At 37.2% G+C, this 22,953-nt stretch overlaps 1 protein-coding gene across 6 annotated transcripts in view; it reads right to left on the bottom strand.

Annotated features, from left to right (window-relative positions):
- The window catches only part of Hecw (Hecw ubiquitin protein ligase), a 91,150-nt gene that overhangs the window by 27,068 nt on the left and 41,129 nt on the right, over positions 1-22,953 (bottom strand). The window contains exon 1 of one of the 6 annotated variants that reach the window (XM_073975923.1): positions 4,511-5,283. The exons of 2 other annotated variants lie outside the window; for them this stretch is intronic. The gene's annotated coding sequence lies outside the window, so the exon portion shown is untranslated. Of the gene's footprint in view, positions 1-4,510; positions 5,284-22,953 lie in introns of those variants that run through there. 3 more of the 6 variants (XM_073975924.1, XM_073975926.1, XM_073975925.1) reach the window with 3 other exon arrangements.

The following is a 22,953-nucleotide window of genomic DNA, read 5'->3' as shown; positions in this document are numbered from 1 at the left end:
TTAAGGTTTCCATAGGAAATCTTCAATTCAGCCTGGCTGAATTAAGGTTTCCATAGGAAATCTTCAATTCAGCCTGGCTGAATTAAGGTTTCCATAGGAAATCTTCAATTCAGCCTGGCTGAATTAAGGTTTCCATAGGAAATCTTCAATTCAGCCTGGCTGAATTAAGGTTTCCATAGGAAATCTTCAAAATACATATATGGAATAAGGTTTTCCTATGGAAAACCTTATTCAGCCAGGCGGAATTAAAGTTTTCCTATGGAAAACCTTATTCAGCCAGGCGGAATTAAAGTTTTCCTATGGAAAACCTTATTCAGCCTGAAGTTTTCCTATGGAAAACCTTATTCAGCCAGGCTGCATTGAAGATTTCCTATGGAAAACCTTATTCAGCCAGGCGGAATTAAAGTTTTCCTATGGAAAACCTTATTCAGCCTGAAGTTTTCCTATGGAAAAACTTATTCAGCCAGGCTGCATTGAAGATTTCCTATGGAAAACCTTATTCAGCCAGGCTGAATTGAAGTTTTCCTATGGAAAACCTTATTCAGCCAGGCGGAATTAAAGTTTTCCTATGGAAAACCTTATTCAGCCTGAAGTTTTCCTATGGAAAACCTTATTCAGCCTGGCTGAATTGAAGTTTTCCTATGGAAAACCTTATTCAGCCTGGCTGAATTAAGGTTTCCATAGGAAATCTTCAATTAAGCCTGGCTGAATAAGGTTTCCATAGCAAATCTTCAATTCAGCCTGGCTTAATTAAGGTTTCCAAAGGAAATCTTCAATTCAGCCTGGCTGAATTAAGGTTTCCATAGGAAATCTTCAATTCAGCCTGGCTGAATTAAGGTTTCCATAGGAAATCTTCAATTCAGCCTGGCTGAATTAAGGTTTCCATAGGAAATCTTCAATTCAGCCTGGCTGAATTAAGGTTTCCATAGGAAATCTTCAATTCAGCCTGGCTGAATTAAGGTTTCCATAGGAAATCTTCAATTCAGCCTGGCTGAATTAAGGTTTCCATAGGAAATCTTCAATTCAGCCTGGCTGAATTAAGGTTTCCATAGGAAAACTTTAATTCAGCCTGGCTGAATAAGGTTTTCCATAGGAAAATTTTAATTCAGCCTGGCTGAATAAGGTTTTCCATAGGAAAACTTCAATTCAGCCTGGCTGAACAAGGTTTTCCATAGAAAAACTTCAATTCAGCCTGACTGAATTAGGTTTTCCATAGGAAAACTTTAATTCAGCCTGGCTGAATAAGGTTTTCCATAGGAAAACTTCAATTCAGCATGGCTGAATAAGGCTTTCCAAAGGAAAACTTCAATTCAGCCTGGCTGAATAAGGTTTTCCATAGGAAAACTTCAATTCAGCCTGGCTGAATAAGGTTTTCCAAAGGAAAACTTTAATTCAGCCTGGCTGAATAAGGTTTTCCATAGGAAAACTTTTATTCAGTCTGGCTGAATAAGGTTTTCCATAGGAAAACTTCAATTCAGCATGGCTGAATAAGGCTTTCCAAAGGAAAACTTCAATTCAGCATGGCTGAATAAGGTTTTCCATTGGGAAACTTCAATTCAGCCTGGCTGAATTAAGGTTTCCATAGGAAAACTTCAATTCAGCCTGGCTGAATTAAGGTTTCCATAGGAAAACTTCAATTCAGCCTGGCTGAATTAAGGTTTCCATAGGAAAACTTCAATTCAGCCTGGCTGAATTAAGGTTTCCATAGGAAAACTTCAATTCAGCCTGGCTGAATTAAGGTTTCCATAGGAAAACTTCAATTCAGCCTGGCTGAATTAAGGTTTCCATAGGAAAACTTCAATTCAGCCTGGCTGAATTAAGGTTTCCATAGGAAAACTTCAATTCAGCCTGGCTGAATTAAGGTTTCCATAGGAAATCTTCAATTCAGCCTGGCTGAATTAAGGTTTCCATAGGAAATCTTCAATTCAGCCTGGCTGAATTAAGGTTTCCATAGGAAATCTTCAATTCAGCCTGGCTGAATTAAGGTTTCCATAGGAAATCTTCAATTCAGCCTGGCTGAATTAAGGTTTCCATAGGAAATCTTCAATTCAGCCTGGCTGAATTAAGGTTTCCATAGGAAATCTTCAATTCAGCCTGGCTGAATTAAGGTTTCCATAGGAAATCTTCAATTCAGCCTGGCTGAATTAAGGTTTCCATAGGAAATCTTCAATTCAGCCTGGCTGAATTAAGGTTTCCATAGGAAATCTTCAATTCAGCCTGGCTGAATTAAGGTTTCCATAGGAAAACTTTAATTCAGCCTGGCTGAATAAGGTTTTCCATAGGAAATCTTCAATTCAGCCTGGCTGAATTAAGGTTTCCATAGGAAAACTTTAATTCAGCCTGGCTGAATAAGGTTTTCCATAGGAAAATTTTAATTCAGCCTGGCTGAATAAGGTTTTCCATAGGAAAACTTTAATTCAGCCTGGCTGAATAAGGTTTTCCATAGGAAAACTTTAATTCAGCCTGGCTGAATAAGGTTTTCCATAGGAAAACTTTAATTCAGCCCGGCTGAATAAGGTTTTCCATAGGAAAACTTTAATTCAGCCTGGCTGAATAAGGTTTTCCATAGGAAAACTTCAATTCAGCCTGGCTGAATTAAGGTTTCCATAGGAAAACTTTAATTCAGCCAGGCTGAATTAAGGTTTCCATAGGAAAACTTCAATTCAGCCTGGCTGAATTAAGGTTTCCATAGGAAAACTTCAATTCAGCCTGGCTGAATTAAGGTTTCCATAGGAAAACTTCAATTCAGCCTGGCTGAATTAAGGTTTCCATAGGAAAACTTCAATTCAGCCTGGCTGAATTAAGGTTTCCATAGGAAAACTTCAATTCAGCCTGGCTGAATTAAGGTTTCCATAGGAAAACTTCAATTCAGCCTGGCTGAATTAAGGTTTCCAACGGAAAACTTCAATTCAGCCTGGCTGAATTAAGGTTTCCATAGGAAAACTTCAATTCAGCCTGGCTGAATAAGGTTTTCCATAGGAAAACTTCAATTCAGCCTGGCTGAATAAGGTTTTCCATAGGAAAACTTCAATTCAGCCTGGCTGAATAAGGTTTTCCATAGGAAAACTTCAATTCAGCCTGGCTGAATAAGGTTTTCCATAGGAAAACTTCAATTCAGCCTGGCTAAATTAAGGTTTCCATAGGAAAACTTCAATTCAGCCTGGATGAATAAGGTTTTCCATAGGAAAACTTTAATTCAGCCTGGCTGAATAAGGTTTTCCATAGGAAAACTTTAATTCAGCCTGGCTGAATAAGGTTTTCCATAGGAAAACTTTAATTCTGCCTGGCTGAATAAGGTTTTCCATAGGAAAACTTTAATTCTGCCTGGCTGAATAAGGTTTTCCATAGCAAAACTTCAATTCAGCCTGGCTGAATAAGGTTTTCCATAGGAAAACTTCAATTCAGCCTGGCTGAATAAGGTTTTCCATAGGAAAACTTGAATTTAGTCTGACTTAATAAGGTTTTCCATAGGAAAACTTCAATTCAGCCTGGCTGAATAGGGTTTTCCATAGGAAAACTTTTACTCAGACTGGCTGAATAAGGGTTTCCATAGGAAAACTTTAATTCAGCCTGGCTGAGTAAGGTTTTCCATAGGAAAACTTTAATTCAGCCTGGCTGAATAAGGTTTTCCATAGGAAAACTTTAATTCAGCCTGGCTGAATAAGGTTTTCCATAGGAAAACTTTAATTCAGCCTGGCTGAATAAGGTTTTCCATAGGAAAACTTTAATTCAGCCTGGCTGAATAAGGTTTTCCATAGGAAAACTTTAATTCAGCCTGGCTGAATAAGGTTTTCCATAGGAAAACTTTAATTCAGCCTGGCTGAATAAGGTTTTCCATAGGAAAACTTTAATTCAGCCTGGCTGAATAAGGTTTTCCATAGGAAAACTTTAATTCAGCCTGGCTGAATAAGGTTTTCCATAGGAAAACTTTAATTCAGCCTGGCTGAATAAGGTTTTCCATAGGAAAACTTTAATTCAGCCTGGCTGAATAAGGTTTTCCATAGGAAATCTTCAATTCAGCCTGGCTGAATAAGGTTTTCCATAGGAAATCTTCAATTCAGCCTGGCTGAATAAGGTTTTCCATAGGAAATCTTCAATTCAGCCTGGCTGAATAAGGTTTTCCATAGGAAAACTTTAATTCAGCCTGAAAAACACTAATAACTTTTTCACTTGTTTTCAACCACTGTGTCAGAATGCACTTTTATTGTTTACGCAGCACGCTTTCCTTAAGATCCCAAGATCATTAAACATAAATAAATGTTACGTCACTTCGACACGGTTCTCTTAATCGGGGTTTCAATTTGTTTTCCTTATAGCACTTCAAACGGTTATTTGCACTTGCCATTAAAATCGTTCTTCTATTTTTTACTTATTCTGTTAATTATTCATTGGATTTCTTATAAACATTTATGCGAATTGGAGATAGAGAGAGCGCGGTTGGGGGTGGCCGTAGTTTCATTATAACAATTACGATTAGTATTTAATTTATGCACAAAATGATTATATTAACCATATTAAGTGGTGACCGGTGGTCACTTGTTTCTGGACAACTTCTCCAAAGCAAAAAACATAACGATGAACAGTAGCAGTGGATGGATGATACACAGTAGCACCGAAACTTCCGTACTCCAACGATAATCAAAATATTATGAAAACATACAAAGTTTGAACTTCCGATTTATAAAAGGCATGCGGTTGTCAGAACAGACAGGCGTGCTTGTCGCGCGTACGTTCCAATGAAGTTATTACTTGTGAATGAACTTTTTTGTTGTAAACAATGACGATAAATTCATTTTCATTTGCAGCGCCCAAGAACTACATTGTGAGAGGCAAATTAGCAGAAAATAGACCAGCAGCAGTAGCAGCAGCAGCAGCGGCGGTTGGTTATCCACAATCAGCTCCAATGTGGTATTATTATTTAATTGTTATTAGCAGTTAGTTAAACAGTGAACGCAAAAAAAAGAAAACAAACACTCCCTCTAGCCTACCGATCGACCGACCCGACCTTCCCATGGAATGATAGTGAGCGAGGGAACCACTTAATCAGCGGCCGCAACGACAACGCCAGCAGCAACAAACTTTGATAGTTAGTCAGCCACCAGTCAGTCAGTTCATCATTCAGTCAATCATTCAACACTTATTGTAAACAAATCGCAAACACTTTGTTGTTATTATTACTGCGGCGAAGAAAGCAAGCAAGCTAAGTTAGCGTTTAAAGTTCTAAGCAGAGCTGTGACTAGAACAGCGGTCTTTCACGAACTGCTTTGCTGGTTGATTGGTTTGCATGGCTTGGCTGGATGGTTGTGTTTGGTATTTTGGGGCGCTTTATGATACATTTGACTCAGACTGACGACGATCAGCGAAAAAAGGACAGACTAGAGCGAGCGCTAACGTTCGTCGATTAAGCAAAAATGACACATGCATTGCATGAGAATTCCGAGTGCCAGCAGAAGGCGGCGTGTGAGAAGAGTTATTTTTCTAAGGCATTTTGCTTCTGTTCTGTTTTGTGGCGGGTAATTAAATGCACGAAATATGAACAGCTTCATTTTGTCTCTGGTGTTGGTGATGTTGTTCGATGGCATGTCGAAGTTTAAAGTCTCTTTAGAAGATATGACATTATGAAATTAACAAATAACACTTAGAGGGTCGAGTTCTCGACAGCAATATTAAAAATGGACAGCTGGAATTTTTTGGTGTCAATATCAAATCTTTTGTTCTCAAACAAATTATTTCGACTTCAATCTCTTCTATCCTCGTAAGATACATATAAATATCGTTTATTAGAGTGGAACCTATAAAGACGCTTTACAGATCGCCCACCCAGAATGTGGTCAAGGTAGCAGTAAGTCGACTATAGTATGTCAATATTTACATTCGGCAATTTTCCTTGCGGCAATTGCCAGTTTGTCGGTGAGAGAGGGTGTTGAGAGGCAAAGGGTTACTATATGCCTCACCTCTCTCTCCATCAAACTGACAATTGCCGCAAGGAAAATAATTGCCTAATTTAAATATGGACTATAATAAGGAATCAAGAGCTGGATAGGAGCAAACAACTGATGCTACTAGTGATTGGAACCTAAGCAGTATTTGCCAAAACATACAAGACACGTCACACACAACACACTGACGTGTCTTGTAATTGGAGAGAAATGAGTTTCCTTCCAATTACATACAAAATATTCTTGAATGAAAAATTGGCCATATACATAAATCCATTACCTGTTAGCAAATGAGCGTGATGAGCTTCGTCGAACAAAACCCGACGATCCCAGAGTCTGGGAGCTGACACTGGAAGTTAAGAGGCTGGTCGGCGAACATACGCGGAACGAGTGGTTGAAGAGTTGCAACATTGGAGCCGGTTGTGGACAACGGTTAAACCCCGGAAAGAGGGATGACACGTTTGGCGACGTTACGTTGACTGACCCGAAGAGGTGTGCATGTTACTTCAATCGACAGTTTGTCGAGCACCCCGAGAGTCTCAGGGCTAAGAGAAGAGTGTTACGTCGCATCAGATCTCTTCCTGCCGAAGTTGAACCACCACAGTTTACAATGGATGATGTTGCGAATGCCATCAGGAACGCTAAATCCTCCAAAGCGTTGGGCCCTGACGGAATTTCCATGGTAATGTTGAAACAGCTAAATGAGCCGGGAGTGGAGTATCTCACTAAAGTTCTCAACCTATCGCTAGCCACCCTTATTGTTCCCGAAGTCTGAAAAATGGGCAGAGTGGTCCCGCTACTGAAACCAGGCAACGATGCCAGCAAAGGTGAATCGTATAGGCCGATTTGGCTTTTGTCACCTGTAGCAAATACCCTTGAGGCCTTAGTCCTCCCCAGGATTAGAAATAGCTATCAAGTTGCCGATCATCAACATGGATTCCGTAAGCAGCACAGCACGACAACAGCGCTGCACGCCATCTGCACACATATTTGTCGAGGACTCAACCAGGAGCGGCCGTGTGATAGAACAGTGATGGTGTCGCTTGACTTATCAAAAGCCTTTGATACTGTCAAGCACTCCACGCTGTTCGAGGGCATCGAGCAGACAACCCTGCGGCTAAGTCTGAATCGTTGGATAATCAACTATGTGTGTGGTCGCCATTCGTATGTGGAATTCAGGAACAAGAAATCCAAGCCCCGTAGAGTGAAACATGGAGTTCCCCAAGGAGGGTGATATCTCCGGAACTGTTTAACCTCTACCTTTCCTGGCGTCAGGTACTTACCCTGATAACATCTATGAGAGACTGAACACCTATTTAACCGATCTTACCACCTATTCCACGCGAGGAATATGCAGATATTCGCCACTAAATCGACGGCCACTCTGTTCACCACATGGACGGCGCAATATAGAAGAGGGTATCAGGGTCGATGGTAGCAGAATTCCGACCATAGACTGCCCCAAAATTCTAGGGGTCACATTCGACACCACTTTCACGTCGTCCGCGCATGCCACAGTTATCTGCGATAAACTGAAATGTAGAAACAAGGTCCTCAAGTCCCTAGCCGGCAGCACTTTGGGTGCAGATAAAGAAACTTTGTTGACCACGTATAAAGCGATAGGTCGGTCTGTGGTAAGCTATGAGGCGCCAGTTTGGTCCCCGAATTTATGTGACACGCAGTGGGATAAGATTCAAATTTGCCAGAACGCCGCCCTGAGAACACCAACAGGGTGCCTCCTCAAATCTACAGTGGACCATCTATATGAGGAGGCAAAGATTCTTCCAGTACGACAACATAATGAGATGCTATCGTTGCAGTACTTGCTCGGGTGTTACCGTGAGAGCCATCCCAATCACCATCTGCTGGCCACCGATAAACCCAGGCATATCAAGAAGGATATTCATGCTCTAGAGACGGCGGTCCAACAATATAGGAGAGAACCTTTAGATCAACAGGCATATCAGGCAGGATTGAACAGCATTCCCACGGACACAGTTGCTAAGACCATAAGCAATTATTGTGTGAATGCAGTCATCGGAGCACATCCCCCATCTATCGCAGCTAAAGAGCGTCAGTTGCCACGACAAACCAGAGTAGTTTTGACACAATTACGCTCGGGATATTGCAGTCGCCTAAATTCCTATTGGGCGGGAATCGATTGCACCGTGCAAGACATCTGTCCAGTATGGGCCCGCACGATACTAAGCACCTGTTCACTGCCCCGCCAAGCCTACTCATCTGACTTCAGTGGATCTGTGGTTACATCCCATCGAAGTAGCCACCTCCCTGGAACTGGAGATAGACCCAGAACCAGATTGAACAGGAGAACGGACATACAAACATAATAATAAAACACTGTTACAACAACCTGTCAGAAAATTACTCTACTTCGATCTTTCTGAAGTCCATACTTCTTGGCATAATAGTCCAAAAGATCTAATGAATTCTGAATTGACTAATTAAAATGCTACCAGACATCATCAAAGAAGTAACAGGTAAAAACAGCGTTAAGTTCGGCCATGCCGAACTTGTTATACCACGAGTTGTGTTGAAGTAAATGGAACAATTAGTTCCATTTCGTTTATGAAGATGACTAAATACCAAATTTCATTTCGGTAAAACAATGTGGCTAACCTTCAAAATCCCGAAATTCGGGAGGTACCGTTCCATAGGGGTATATCAAAACATCGATCTATAGCTACAAATTTCTGGCGTAAAGTTTTAAAACTCAAAGTAGACTAAATACCAAGTTTCCTATATTTCGGTAAAACCTTCAAAATACCGAAAATCAAGAGGTACGCTTCTTTGGGGGGTATAGGACCCGCGGACCTATACTAATAATTCTCTTCTGGAATATTTTATAACCCCATGGAAGATTAAATAACAAATTTCAGTCTTTCGGTGAGATATTTGCGTTACGCGAGGTACCGTTCTATGGGGGTATATCGAAACGTGGACCTATACCGGCGAATTTTAGTCAGAAAGGCTTTTACCTCTAACAAAGACTAAATACCAATTTTCAGCCATTTTGGTGGGTTGATGTGGGGTCTATATGAAGGCGTAGAAAGTTGTATACCCCCAAACGAAGACTAAGTACCAAATTTCAGCCAAAATACCGAAAATCAGGTGGTACGTTCTATAGGGGCTATACGAAGAAATCGGTATACATCCACATACCGAAAAAAATTTCATATGGAACGTTTAATACCCCAAATGAAGAACAAATAACAAATTCCAGCCATTTTGGTGGAATATTGAAGCCACATCCTTCAGAATATCGGAATTAGGAAGGTACCTTTCTATGGAGGCTATACTAAGGCGTGGAACTGTACCGACAAGTTTCTGGGGGAAAATTTTATAACTCCCAACGAAGACTAAATACCAAATTTCAGCCATTTCTGAGGAATATTGAGGCCACAATGTTGGAAACACCGAAAATCGAGATGTATGTTCTATGGGGGCTATACGAAGGCGTGGACCTATACCGACAAATGCCATATGGAACGTTTAATACGCCAAATGAAGACCAAATACCATTTCGGTGGATTATTGTGGCCACAATCTTCAAAATACCGAAAACCGGGAGGTACCGTTCTTTGGGGGCTATATGAAGGTGTGGACCTATACCGACAAATTTCTGGGGGAAAGTTTTATATCCCCAATGAAGACTAAGTACCAAATTTCAGCCATTTCTGTGTGATAATGAGGCAAAAACCTTTAAAATACCGAAAATCGGGTGGTACCGTTCTATGGAGGCTATATAAAAACGTGGACCGATATAGCCCATTTGCGATACCAAACATCCTAGGAGTAATAGAAACTTTTATACCAAATTACAAAGCTCTATCTTACAAATTGCGAGCTGTATTTTGATTTCAACAGACGGACATGGTTATATCAACTTAGAATTTTACCTTGATCAAGAATATACAGTATGCAAAGTTCATATTCGTACACCCCTCAAAAATGAATAAAATCGTTATTAACTCCATATTTTTTATGATGGGAATTGCTATAACGAAGAAAGTTCTAAAAATATCAAAACTAATTTTGAATTTATTCCGTCATTTAGGTATAGATGGCGCCTGTGTGGTTGGCAATGTTCGTATTCGTACACCTATATGTACCATATATTGGCATATTTTCGACTTTTTCAATGCCTGTAGTGTAGAAAAATTAAAAAATAATGATATTTATACCCTCAGCCTTTAGGCTATGAAGGGTATATACACTCTCATACGGGCAAAATGTGCCTCATCGAAATAATGGTTTCAGACCCCAAGTATGTTTGGACGAAATGTGTTTCAGACAATTTGGAGTCGATTGAGCAATGTCCGTCCGTCTGTATGTCTGGCTGGCTGGAGCGCACGATAACTCTCGAAAGGATAAACCGATTCGGTTCAAATTTTGTCTTTCGTAATATTTTACCCAAACTTAGTTTAAGTTCGAAGATGGGCTATATCGGTCCACTCCTTCCGGTACCTCCCCCACAAAAGTTCGAAAATGTTCGGAAAATTTGTGCGCACGATAACTCTTGAAGGGAGTAACCGATTTGGTCCATACTTTGCACAACCAGAAATGTGTACCATACTTAGATAAGGTTTCAATATGGACTAAATCGGTCCACTCCTTCAGATACCTCCCACACAAAATTTCGGAAAAATTCAGTTTAGGGCCATCTCTCGAATCGCTTTGATTTTTGTTTTAGCAACTTGTATTCACCGCCCCCAATACGACGGTACAAGTTTCATTAGGGGCAAGTCCATACTTCCTGAGAAAATAGCATGAAAGTTGTAAAAAAACCCCTATGACACCGTGTGAGGTGGTTGGAGCGCAAGATAACTCTAGAACGGATCTGCCGATTCGGTCCAATATTTGGCCTTAGTAATATTTTGAACAAACATAGTTTATGTTCGAAGATAACTATATCGGTCCACTCCTTCAGGTACCTCCCCCACAAAAGTTCAAAAATGTTTGGAAAAATTGTTCGTACGGTAACTCTTGAAGGGAGTGACCGAATTGGTCCATACTTTACACATCCAAATATATCTATCAGCTATATATCAGGTTCAAATATGGACTATATTTGTCTACTCCATCCGGTACCTCCCACACAAAATTTCGGATAAGTTCACTTTAAGACCTGATATCGAGTCACTTTGATATTTGTTGAAGCAACTTGCATTCGCTGCCTCAATTACGATGGTAAAAGTTTTTTTCAGGGGCAAGTCCATACTTCTTGAGCAAACAGTCCTAAGGGTGTAAAAACCCCATAGGCACCATATGTTGTGGCCGGAGATCCATTCCTTTTAGTATCTCCTCCGCAAAACTTTTGATCTTTAATCCTAATCAACATTTTTGTCGGTTCAAACGCCAAACATTTTTAAAACATACGTTTTAAAGACATACGTTTTTTGGGAAAAAATTGTTTCAATATACACCGACTGATACTTTTTTACTTGTTGATTTTACCAAATACCAAATTCCAGCCATTTCGGTAAAACAATGTGGCTAACTTTCAAAATACCGAAATTTGGGAGGTACCGTTCTATGGGCGCTATATGAAGGCGTGGACCTTTACGGACAAATTTCGCGGGGGAAGTTTTTATATCCCAAATGAAGACTAAATACCAAATTTCAGCCATTTCGGTGGAGTATTGAGGCCACAACCTTCAAAACACCGCAAATCGGGAGGTACCGTTCTATGGGGGCTATATAAAGGCGTGGGCCTATAAAGACAAAAATTTGGGGAAAAGTTGTATACCCCCAACGAAGACTAAGTACCAAATTTCAAACATTTCGGTGTGATAATAAAGCTAAAACCTTCAAAATACGGAAAATCGGGTGGTACCGTTCTATGGGGGCTATATCAAAACGTGTACCGATACAGCCCATTTGCAATACCAAACATCCTAGGAGTAATATAAACTTCTATACCAAATTACAAAGCTCTATCTTCAAAATTGCGAGCTGTATTTTGATTTAAACAGACGAACGGACGGATAGACGGATCATGAATATACAGTATCGGCCAAAACTAAAGCACCCCCTCAGTAAATTTTTTTGAAATGATAATTTTTTTATGAATACTAAATTATAAATTTATATTTTATTTTTCTTTTTATTTATTTTTGTCTTTATAGTTGGAAAATACAAAAATAAGGAATTCAGAATTTAATAAACAAAAGTTAAAATTCAAAAAATATTTTAGGTCGCAAATATAAACGGACAAAACTAAAGCACCCCCCAATTTGAGGTACAACAACAACTATTTAAATCAATATTTCGTTGCGTATCCTCTATTCTGAATGACACAATCACATCTTTTTGATATAGAAGATACAAAATTATTAATTACTGCATGCGAAATAATTGATTTTCGGAAAATTTAGCTTAAATCCTCAAAATACTGAAAATCGGAAGGTACCGTTATATGGAGGCTATACCCAAACGGTCTAGAAATAAGTGTGCCAAATTATACCGAAATCGGTTCCGATTTGGATATAGCTCCCATATATATTTTCGGCCGATTTCACGTATTTTCTGTACCAAACACGCTATATATTTCCGATTTCGATGAAATTTGGAATGTGTGACTGAATTCAGTCTAGAAATAAATGTGCCAAATTATATCGAAATCGGTTCAGATTTGGATATAGCACCCATATATATTTTCGGCCGATTTCGTGTATTTTCTCACGATATATAAGTCCGATTTCAATGATATTTGGAATGTGTGACTGAATTCGGTCTGGAAATAAATTTGCCAAATTATCCGATTTGGTTCATACTTTACACATCCTAATATACCTACCAGATATAGATCTGGTTCGAATATGGACTATATTTATCCACTCCTTCGGGTACCTCCCACGCAAGTTTTTGGATAAGTTCAATTTAAGGCCTGCTCTCGAATCACTTTGACTTCTGTTGTTCGCCGTGTCAATTATGATGGTAAAAGTTTTTTCAGGGGCAAGACCATACTTCTTGAGAAAACAGCCCCAAAGTTGTAAAACACCTATGACACCATATGTAGTGACTGAAGAACACGATAACTCTCGAACTGATCAACCGATTTGGTCCAAAATTTGGCCTTCGTCATATTTTGTCCAAACTTAGTTTCAGATTAGCCATATCGGTCCACTTCTTCATGTACCTCCCCCACAAAAGTTCAAAAATTGTGAAAAATTGAAGGGAGTGACCGATTTGGTCCATACTTTACACATCCTTATATACCTACAGATATAGATGAGGTTCGAATATGGACGCAAAATTTTGGAGAAGTTCATTTTAAGGCATGCTCTCGAATCACTTTGATTTCTGTTGAAGCAATTTGCATTCGACGCCTGTCCTTCGTCATATTTTGTCCAAACTTAGTTTCAGTTCGAAGATGAGCCACATCGGTCCACACCTTCTGGTACCAAATATTTAAAAAATGTCGCTCAAATGTTGTGCACGATATCTCATGAACGGGATAACGAATTTGGTCCAAACTTTGGATCTCCCAATATGTTGTCCAAATTTAGTTTAACTTCTAAATTGGTCCATATCGGTCCTCTTCTTAGGGTACCTTCCCCACCAAAGTTCAACATTAGTGTCTAAGGCGGCCATCAGACCATCTGCTTTTTCACATGTATGTTGTCACTTTGGGTATACTAATATACAGAACAGCTGATGTCATACATGTGAAAAAGCAGATGGTCTGATGGCCGCCTAAGTGCAGTTTAGGGTCTGTTCCAAGATCCTTTGGAAATGTATACAGATACTGCTCGTTGTGGTCCTGTTTTATGTTTTCGTGGACAAGTCATGCTTCCTGTCATACTGGTCCAAAGAGCGCGATATCTATCGAATAGATATGACTCTGAAAATAAGACCCACTTCCATTAAAAGACTATGTCGGCCATACCTTTAAGTACCTCGTCCGCAATACTTTTGAACTTTAATCCTAATCCACATTTTTGTCGGCAAATGTCCAAAAAGGTCCACAAAAATTCTGAAAAGACCCTAAATACATTCGATCAGTCCGTAGATGAAAGTTTCAATTCATATAAGCTGAGAGTCAAATATATTAAAAAAATAAAAAATATTGTTTTTATATTTGACATTTTATATTTTATGCTTTTTATTTTATATGTTATATTTTATATATTTTTTATTTCTTAATAATATTAAGCTCAACATTACAAGTGGATGGAAATGCGGTAGGTCAGTTTTAATACTTTTAATCATCCACGTTCTTTTTCAATAACGTCACATTAGTGTCCTCTAAAGTGGAACACAGAGCAAAAACGTATTTCCTTTTTGGGAAAATTTCACTGTAGATACATTTTTGGCTTTTTTTCAATAATTAAAAGTTAATTAACGGCTTTTGGATTTCGATATTTATTTTTGGTGTTGTTTACTCATAATATGCCTTGTATAATTAACTATAAACAAGAATTCTTTGTGGCGCCCACTAACGATTTAATAGAAAGCAAATGAAGACGATGTGAAGTGAGTTTTAATTACTTTCATTTGTACAACAACATGTGCTTAAAATATGGAACACATGTGTGTAGAAAATATGGAGTAAATGCTAAAAATTGTTAAAAGTTTCAGCAAGTGTTACAATAACTTTTTAATTAGCTACGATTTGGAATTTTGGAAGAAAAAAATATATCTAAAGGCCTCGACATATAAGAAGCATGGCATTCTTCCTTAAGTCATATCTGGTAAATGACTAAAGACCAAGTTCGACCTAATTCAAATGTGATTCTGAAATCTTTTTATTAGGTCGAACTTGGTCTTTAGTCTTTTATCAGATATGACTTCAGCAAGAATGTCATGCTTCTTATGTGTCGAGGTCTTAATACTATCGATAAAATTACTGGAATCATATGTAAAACGTTGCGTCTGTTATCAAAATTCAAATTTGCCACTTAATCTGAAAGTAATTTATCTTCAGCATGAAAACTAACATTTTAATCCTTCTCAAATGTTACCAGGAATTTCATACAACATTCCGTTCTAAAAATAGCACATAAAATACAAACACAAAAAAACGTCCCAAAAAACATTCCTTAAATAATGACAATAATATGCAAATAACCAAAATCTAAACATTAAATATTTCAAAAGAGAAAAATAACGTATTTAACACAAAGGTTATTGTGAGAAAAAATGTATTTAAGATCAACATTTGACCACTTCTGTTACCAAAAACAACAACAACAACTAACTTAAATATGCACAAAATTGAAGCCACAGTGAATCAATAGCAGAATGAAAAATACACAGTTTACGTCCAAATGTCCAGTCAATGGATGAGTTGAGCAGAATAAAACATGAAACTGTTCGATGTCGTAGACCGTATGGCTATGACAAAACTGTTGGCATTATTCATTATAGCGTCATATTCTCAAACACTCGCTTGGCCGCAGTGTAAAGACATGCAGCCGCAAATGTTTATTTGAACGACTCTTTAATGCAAAAACAAAATATGAATATTAAATTTTTTTATAGTATATACGAGGTATGTTTTGAAAATTTGAAAATTTCCCAGTCCATATGTAATACGTTGTGGGTATGGTGCTGTTAATTCGAGCCCACTACAATTTGAGTAGACTACACCGTCCGGATATCAATTGGACTAAAATGACTCTTGTTGGCATTGACAAGTGGCGTTCCGCTTCTGCGATTGATAGGGATGATTTCGGTGTACTGCAATCAATCTATACATTTGAACTGTCTGTGCAACTACATAAGTGTGATGCTATTCCAACCCGTCCGATTAGCTCTATCTAGATATTCTGGTTTGTACCTTTGGGCCCCACTCTCTAGATATAATAAGATTTCTCGTGATTGTGGCATTTATGCTAACGAGGGTATATACACTTTCATACGGGCAAAATGTGCCTCATCGAAATAATGGTTTTAGACCCCAAGTATGTTTGGACGAAATGTGTTTCAGACAATTTGGAGTCGACTGAGCAATGTCCGTCCGTCCGTCGGTCTGTCTGGCTGGAGCGCACGATAACAGATGAACCGATTCGATTCAAATTTTGGCTTTCGTAATATTTTGCCCAAACTTAGTTTAAGTTCGAAGATCGGCTATATCGGTCCACTCCTTCCGGTACCTCCCCCACAAAAGTTCGAAAATGTTCGGAAAATTTGTGCGCACGATAACTCTTGAAGGGAGTAACCGATTTTGCCCATCGCAAAATGTGTAGCAGACTTAGATAATGTTTCAATATAGACTCGATCGGCCCACTCCTTCGGGTACCTTCCACACAAAATTTCGGAAAAGTTCAGGTTAGGGCCATCTCTCGAATCGCTCTGATTTTTGTTTTAGCAACATGTATTCATTGCAATCCATACGACGGTACAAGTTTCATTAGGGGCAAGTCCATACTTCCTGAAAAAATAGCCTGAAAGTTGCAAAAAAAAAACCCTATGACACCGTGTGAGGTGGTTGGAGCGCAAGATAACTCTAGAACGGATCTGCCGATTCGGTAACTCTTGAAGGGAGTGGCCGAATTGGTCCATACTTTACACATCCTAATATATGTACTAGATATAGATCAGGTTCAAATATGGACTATATTTGTCCACTCCATCCGATAACTCCCACACAAAATTTCGGATAAGTTCAATTTAAGACCTGCTATCGAATCACTTTGATTTTTGTTAAAGCAAATTGCATTCGCTGCCTCAATTACGATGGTAAACGTTTTTTTCAGGGGCAAGTCCATACTTCTTGAGCAAACATCCCGAAGGGTGTAAAAACCCCCTATGGCACCATATGTAGTGGCTGGAGATCCACTTCCATAATGGTCAATGTAGATCCATTCCTTTTAGTATCTCCTCCGCAAAACTTTCGGTCCGAAAAATTTTAAAAACCCCTAAATGCATACGTTTTTTGGGAAAAAATTGTTTCAATATATACAGGCTGAGGGTATATCTCTGTCGGCAAAGCCGACTGATACTTTTTTACTTGTTTTAATATATTTTGAATGTATTAGTCCCATTTGACAACAGAATCGGTTGCAACTTTATATTTTGTGTTTCCAGAGGCGTAGACACATTTCTACCATAAAATGTTATATAGGTCCACGTTTTCATATAGCCCCCATAGGACGATGTCTCCCGATTTTCGGGGGTATAAAACTTTCCCCCCAGAAATTTGTAGGTATAGTCCGCGCCATCATATAGTCCCCATAGAACGGTAACTTCCGATTTTCGGTATTTTGTGGCCACATTAATCCACCGAAATGGCTGAAATTTGTGGTGGAGGGTATAAAAAGAAGAAGAACTTAACGCTTTTTCCACTTGTTTATGTTAGAACATATTTTTTATGGGTGGAGAGAGGATTTTTGTGAAAGAGAGTAACAACAGAGCTCCCTCGGCTACGGAATGTTGTTTTATAATAAAGAGCTGTGTGTATGGTGTAATAGGAGACGCAGAAGCTTTGGTGGTGTGTATGTATACCAACGTAGCAAGCGAAGAGGAAAAGAAAAAAAATTATATTATGTATGTTGTTCTTTTTTCTTCAGTTTTCTAAATACAATCGTTGAGAAAAGACGATAAAGTGAGTGAATAAATCAGTGTATAATTGGAAATTTTATAATGTATTTAAGGTGAATATAAGGTGAATGGAAATATTTTATTGGGTAAAGAAGAAATCGCATTTAATATTAGTAATTACATCAATACATTTTGCATATACATACATATGTATGTATATTTGAAATATGGATGTACCTATTTTTTACATTATATAATCATTTGATTCCAGATGCCGATGTCCCGCTGATGATTTCAACTTTGAGGAAAATTTCACAACTAAGGAGATGCGTTCAACGATGTTTCTATATAATTTTTCTTTTTAAAAGTGTGACTTTTTATAAATTATTTCATTCAGTTTTTCTATTAAAGTACGTTATGTATTTCTTTGGAATTTTTCATGTGTCTGTTGTTGCTTTTGTTTGGTATTTCTATGCCTTTTAATAAACCACAACCATTTATAAATGTGTGTATATGTTAGAGATAGCCAGTGAGCGCTTACTGAGAGCAAGTGAGCATAAATTTCAATGTGTTTTACATTAAATTTTTTATGGCTTTTGGGTTTGTATTTGTTTGCACTCAAACAAATATTTGTTTGCTCGCAAACATATAATTTGTTTGTACTCAAACATATAATTTGTTTGCACGCAAACATAAATTTGTTGCCGGGCCCAAACATATATTATGTGTGGAACTGATTGTAAACAAATATATGTTGGGGACATATGTTAGAAAGGCCTTTTTTTCCTCCGTGTGCCAACTTCCCAGGCTTCTAATACAAATGGGTAGCTCATCAGCTGGGAGGGTTCGTAGCACACCCTCGTAGCACACCCCTCTTTCCATTATTCAGGAATGTACGGCGATCAGAGGTTATGAGGTAGTGTGGTCGGTTAACGGTGACGATAATAGGGAGGTGGTGGTGTGAGCCTAGAGAAATTACGGGTTGCCAGGATACGTCATTTTTCATTGGAGGCGGCTAAGACCAGAGAACTCCGGGAAATAAACTATAACAAATATTGTGCTCATTGTTTTTTTGTTAGGTTGGTAGATGGCTTTCATAGAATGATGCCCGAGAGTGTCTCCTCTTTCAGTCCATATATACCTTTATTTATTTATTTATTTATTTATTTATTTATTTATTTATTTATTTATTTATTTATTTATTTATTTATTTATTTATTTATTTATTTATTTATTTATTTATTTATTTATTTATTTATTTATTTATTTATTTATTTATTTATTTATTTATTTATTTATTTATTTATTTATTTATTTATTTATTTATTTATTTATTTATTTATTTATTTATTTATTTATTTATTTATTTATTTATTTATTTATTTATTTATTTATTTATTTATTTATTTATTTATTTATTTATTTATTTATTTATTTATTTATTTATTTATTTATTTATTTATTTATTTATTTATTTATTTATTTATTTATTTATTTATTTATTTATTTATTTTTATTATTATTACATTTGTATTGAAAAATGAATTCTAGCGAAGTACCACACACCCAACCACTATGCTACGATCGCTTCGCTGGTGGTTTAGGCCAGCTCATCCGGCATATTTTTAATGTAAATGGCTAGAAGACAAAGGCTGATTTTGATTACTTCTATTTATACATCCATTTTAACATATTTGTAGATATGAAGTATTTTTTGAAGTCTTTTTCTATATCAAGTCACCCTAGTGTCTTGTCTAGGAATCATTTTCACAATACATACACATGTACAATAGGGATATAACTTTTCGCACTTTTTTGCAGATATCGAAAATACCACCACATAGCCGTGTAGAGCATGAAAAACTATTATGAAATAAGGTGTAATTTTTTCTCTATCACGAAAAAAGTTTCCGCACCAAATGCATTGAAGTTCAGTAATGCATTTTTTAATTTTATCTGTCATAACAACATGTTTGCTTTTCATTAAAATTTTTATTTTTTGTAATCTAATTTAGAAACATTATCAAAGCGTTCTGGACCAATTTGTTCTCAAATCGCGCTATTTAGGACCATATTAGGATTTTTTGACACTATTGCAATTTTTGGTTTTTCTTTAAAAACTCGTGAATTTAATGTTTATATTTTTGGTACCTATCGGACAAGAGAATATGGTGTCATTTGCAACAAATTCGCGAAAGTTACAGACCGTTTTTAATGACTTTGCCTGTGAGAAATGTATTTTTGTCTATAAATATTTATTCAAACAAAGCAAATTTAAAATTTTAAGTAGAAAAAATATCAAAAGGGTTTTAGTAATTGCGGTCGGTGCTGAAACTTTTTTCAGCGAATTGATCTTAGAAACGCGTTTTCATTATTAGGACAAAATTCCCCACATGGTACTGGTGTTGTATTTTTGTAGAAAACAAATACAATTCTCACAGGTAAGGTCAACCAAAACAGCCTGTAACTTTCGCGAATTCGTTGCAAATGACCCCAAATTCTCTTGTCCGATAGGTACAAAAAATATAAACATAAAATTCACGAGTTTATAAAGCAAAACCAAAAATTGCAATAGTGTCAAAAGTTCCTAATATGCTCCGAAATAGCGCGATTTGAGATCAAATTGGTCCAGAACGCTTTGATAATGATTTTAAATTAGATTACAAAAAAATAAAAATTTTAATGAAAAGCAAATATGTTGTTATAACAGATAAAATTAAAAAATGCATTTCTGAAGTTCCATGCATTTGGTGCGGAAACTTTTTTCGCGATAGAGAAAAATTGACACCGTATTTCGTAATACTTTTCCATGCTCTACACGGCTATGTGGTGGTATTTTTTTGGTTATAGCCCTAATGTACAATCGAAGGGGGGTTTCCTTAATGAATTGTAATGCCTTCCATTTCGGAAGTTTTGTTGATATCATAACAAGAATTGTTGATATGGGTGTGTGGTACTTCGCTAGAATTCACTTTTCAAATTCCTTATCGACTTTAAATCTCTACAAGATTAAAACCCCTGATTCATTCGCTTCGGGATAAATAGGCTAATATTAACATAAACTTAGGTGTTCTATTCTACTGACGTGGAGTGTATTTTTATGGTTTTTTTATTGGAGAGAAATTACGGCTGTCATATTTCAGATACAGTGCCACACAATGTCCTCTTAACCTCGTAGGAACGTGCAATGGCACAACAAACAACAACATAACTTCTATCACAGTAGTCCGGAAGGTCCTGGAGACAGCTAAGACCAGAGCATTAACCCATTCTCTACATCGATTATATCTCACCGATGTTGATATGTGGTGGATGCTCATCTTTTTTATCCCGGGACGGATCAAAAGAGCTTGGAGCACGCACTCCGGCAAATATTGTCCCTTTCAACGAATAAACTATATGAACACAAACACATACATAATTGTTAAGGTGGGTGGCCCAGCAAACCAATCGTACCGACATCGTAACGAAATCAGAACAAAATTCGGACGTTACGTCCGATATCTGATCTGAAATCGTAACGATATCTTAACAAATGTTGTATAAAGTGGTTGACATAATTTCGTAACGAAATGTCGGAGCGAAATCGAATCGATTTCGGTCAGAATTCGGAACGAAATCGGAAGAAAATCCTTGGGAAATTCGGAATGTGATTTTTTCCTCCGAATTTTCGTATAGATTTCTGAAGGATTTCGTAATAATGTCGTATGAAAATCTGAGGTATTCTCCGAATCTTCGTGAAGATTTCTGAACGATTTTAGAATAATGTCGTATGAATATCGAAGGAAAAAAATGTCTCTGACGCCTCTTTTTTATTGATCAATTTTTCTTTGTTATGTTTTTTATTGGAAGATTGTAATTTCGAACGTATTTAATGATTTTCACTGTTGTTGTCATTTTGTAGTTATAGTAAAACAATGTACACTTATGTAAATGTAAACAATGTAAAGGAATATGTTGAGTGTATCAGCACCAGCTTGTATTATTATATGTTACATTTATATTAAAATTATTTAAAAATTGTATATGAGAATTTTATAACCAACCATTTTGTTTTTCGACAGCAAACTAAAATGTTGCTTGTTAGATACATATATACAAAATGTGGTTGTTGTGCGAAGGGAAATTTGTTTCCGACATATCGATCCGAATTCGTACCGAAATCGGAACAAAAACACTCGCATATTCGAAGGGAAAGTTACTTCCGACATTTTCTCCGAAATCTGAACGAATTCCCCTACGAAAAATCGTTTAGAAATCGGAACGAAATCTGAACGGTTTTGCTTCCAAAATTGTTCCGATGTGACGGACATCAGACATTTGGTTCGCTGGGTGAGTTACGGCCCCTGGTCGAAAATTCCTTCGAGTCCATCCGGTCACCATGGGATTCTTCGAAGTCCATCAGTCATTTTAGTTGATTCCCAGCAAGGTGTTTTAGAGATTTTGAGGCATTATCTCAGGAAGTATGGACTATCCACCGAAAAACAAATTGTACCATTATAATAGGTGTGACGAGGAGAGTTGTCAGGTGCATAATTTTAGAGAGAAATTTATAACTATGTTGGGGGAGATACCCGAAGTAATGGACTGACCGATATGACATATTTTCATGTTTTTGGGCCAAATTGGTTGATTGGTCATTCCGTCTGTAATACATCGACATATTCATCGGAGACCCTATAAAGTATATATTCTTGATCAGTCTATCCGTCCGTTTGTTGAAATCAAGATACAGCGCGCAATTTTGAAGATAGAGCTTTGTAATTTGATATAGAAGTTAATATTACTCCTAGGATGTTTGGTATTGCAAATGTGCTATATCGGTCCAAGTTTTGAAGGTTTTAGCTTTATTATCAAACCGAAATGGCTGAAATTTGGTACTTAGTCTTCGTTGGGGGTATACAACTTTTCCCAAAATTTTGTTGGTATAGGCTAACGCTTTTAAATAGCCCCCATAGAAGGTACCTCCCGATTTGCGGTATTTTGAAGTTTGTGGCCTCAATACTCTACCGAAATTGCTGAAATATGGTAGTTAATCTTCGTTGGGGGTGCAAAACTTTCCACATGAAATTTGTAGGTATAGGTCCACGCCTTTATATAGCGCCCATAGAACGGTACCTCCCGAATTTCGGTATTTTAAAAGTTAGCCACATTTTTTTAACGAAATGGCTGGAATTTGACATCATTCTTACTTGTTAAACCTTCCCTCGTATAACTTCAATTTGCACTCTCCCAAATGATTTCAATTCTCGATCTTGGGGCATTTTTTATTGCAAAAACGAATTCAAAAATATTTATTTTTGAAACAATTAATGATGGCTTAATTGTAGCTATCATCAATTATCTATTTCAACTAAGAAGTTTTGTTGCTTGATTTATTCATGCATTTTATTTTATTAATAATATTTTTGTTGTTGTCGTTGCTTTTGTTGTATTTGTCATAACAAACATATTTGCATGACATGTTGTTTATTTTTTTTATTCACTTTTTTCAGCTTTTCTTATGAGT

The sequence above is a fragment of the Musca autumnalis genome, unplaced genomic scaffold (genome assembly GCF_047663935.1).
Source record: "Musca autumnalis isolate F117 unplaced genomic scaffold, ASM4766393v1 scaffold_3, whole genome shotgun sequence".
Lineage (NCBI taxonomy): Eukaryota > Metazoa > Arthropoda > Insecta > Diptera > Muscidae > Musca > Musca autumnalis.
This window is presented reverse-complemented; position numbering and strand designations above follow the sequence as displayed.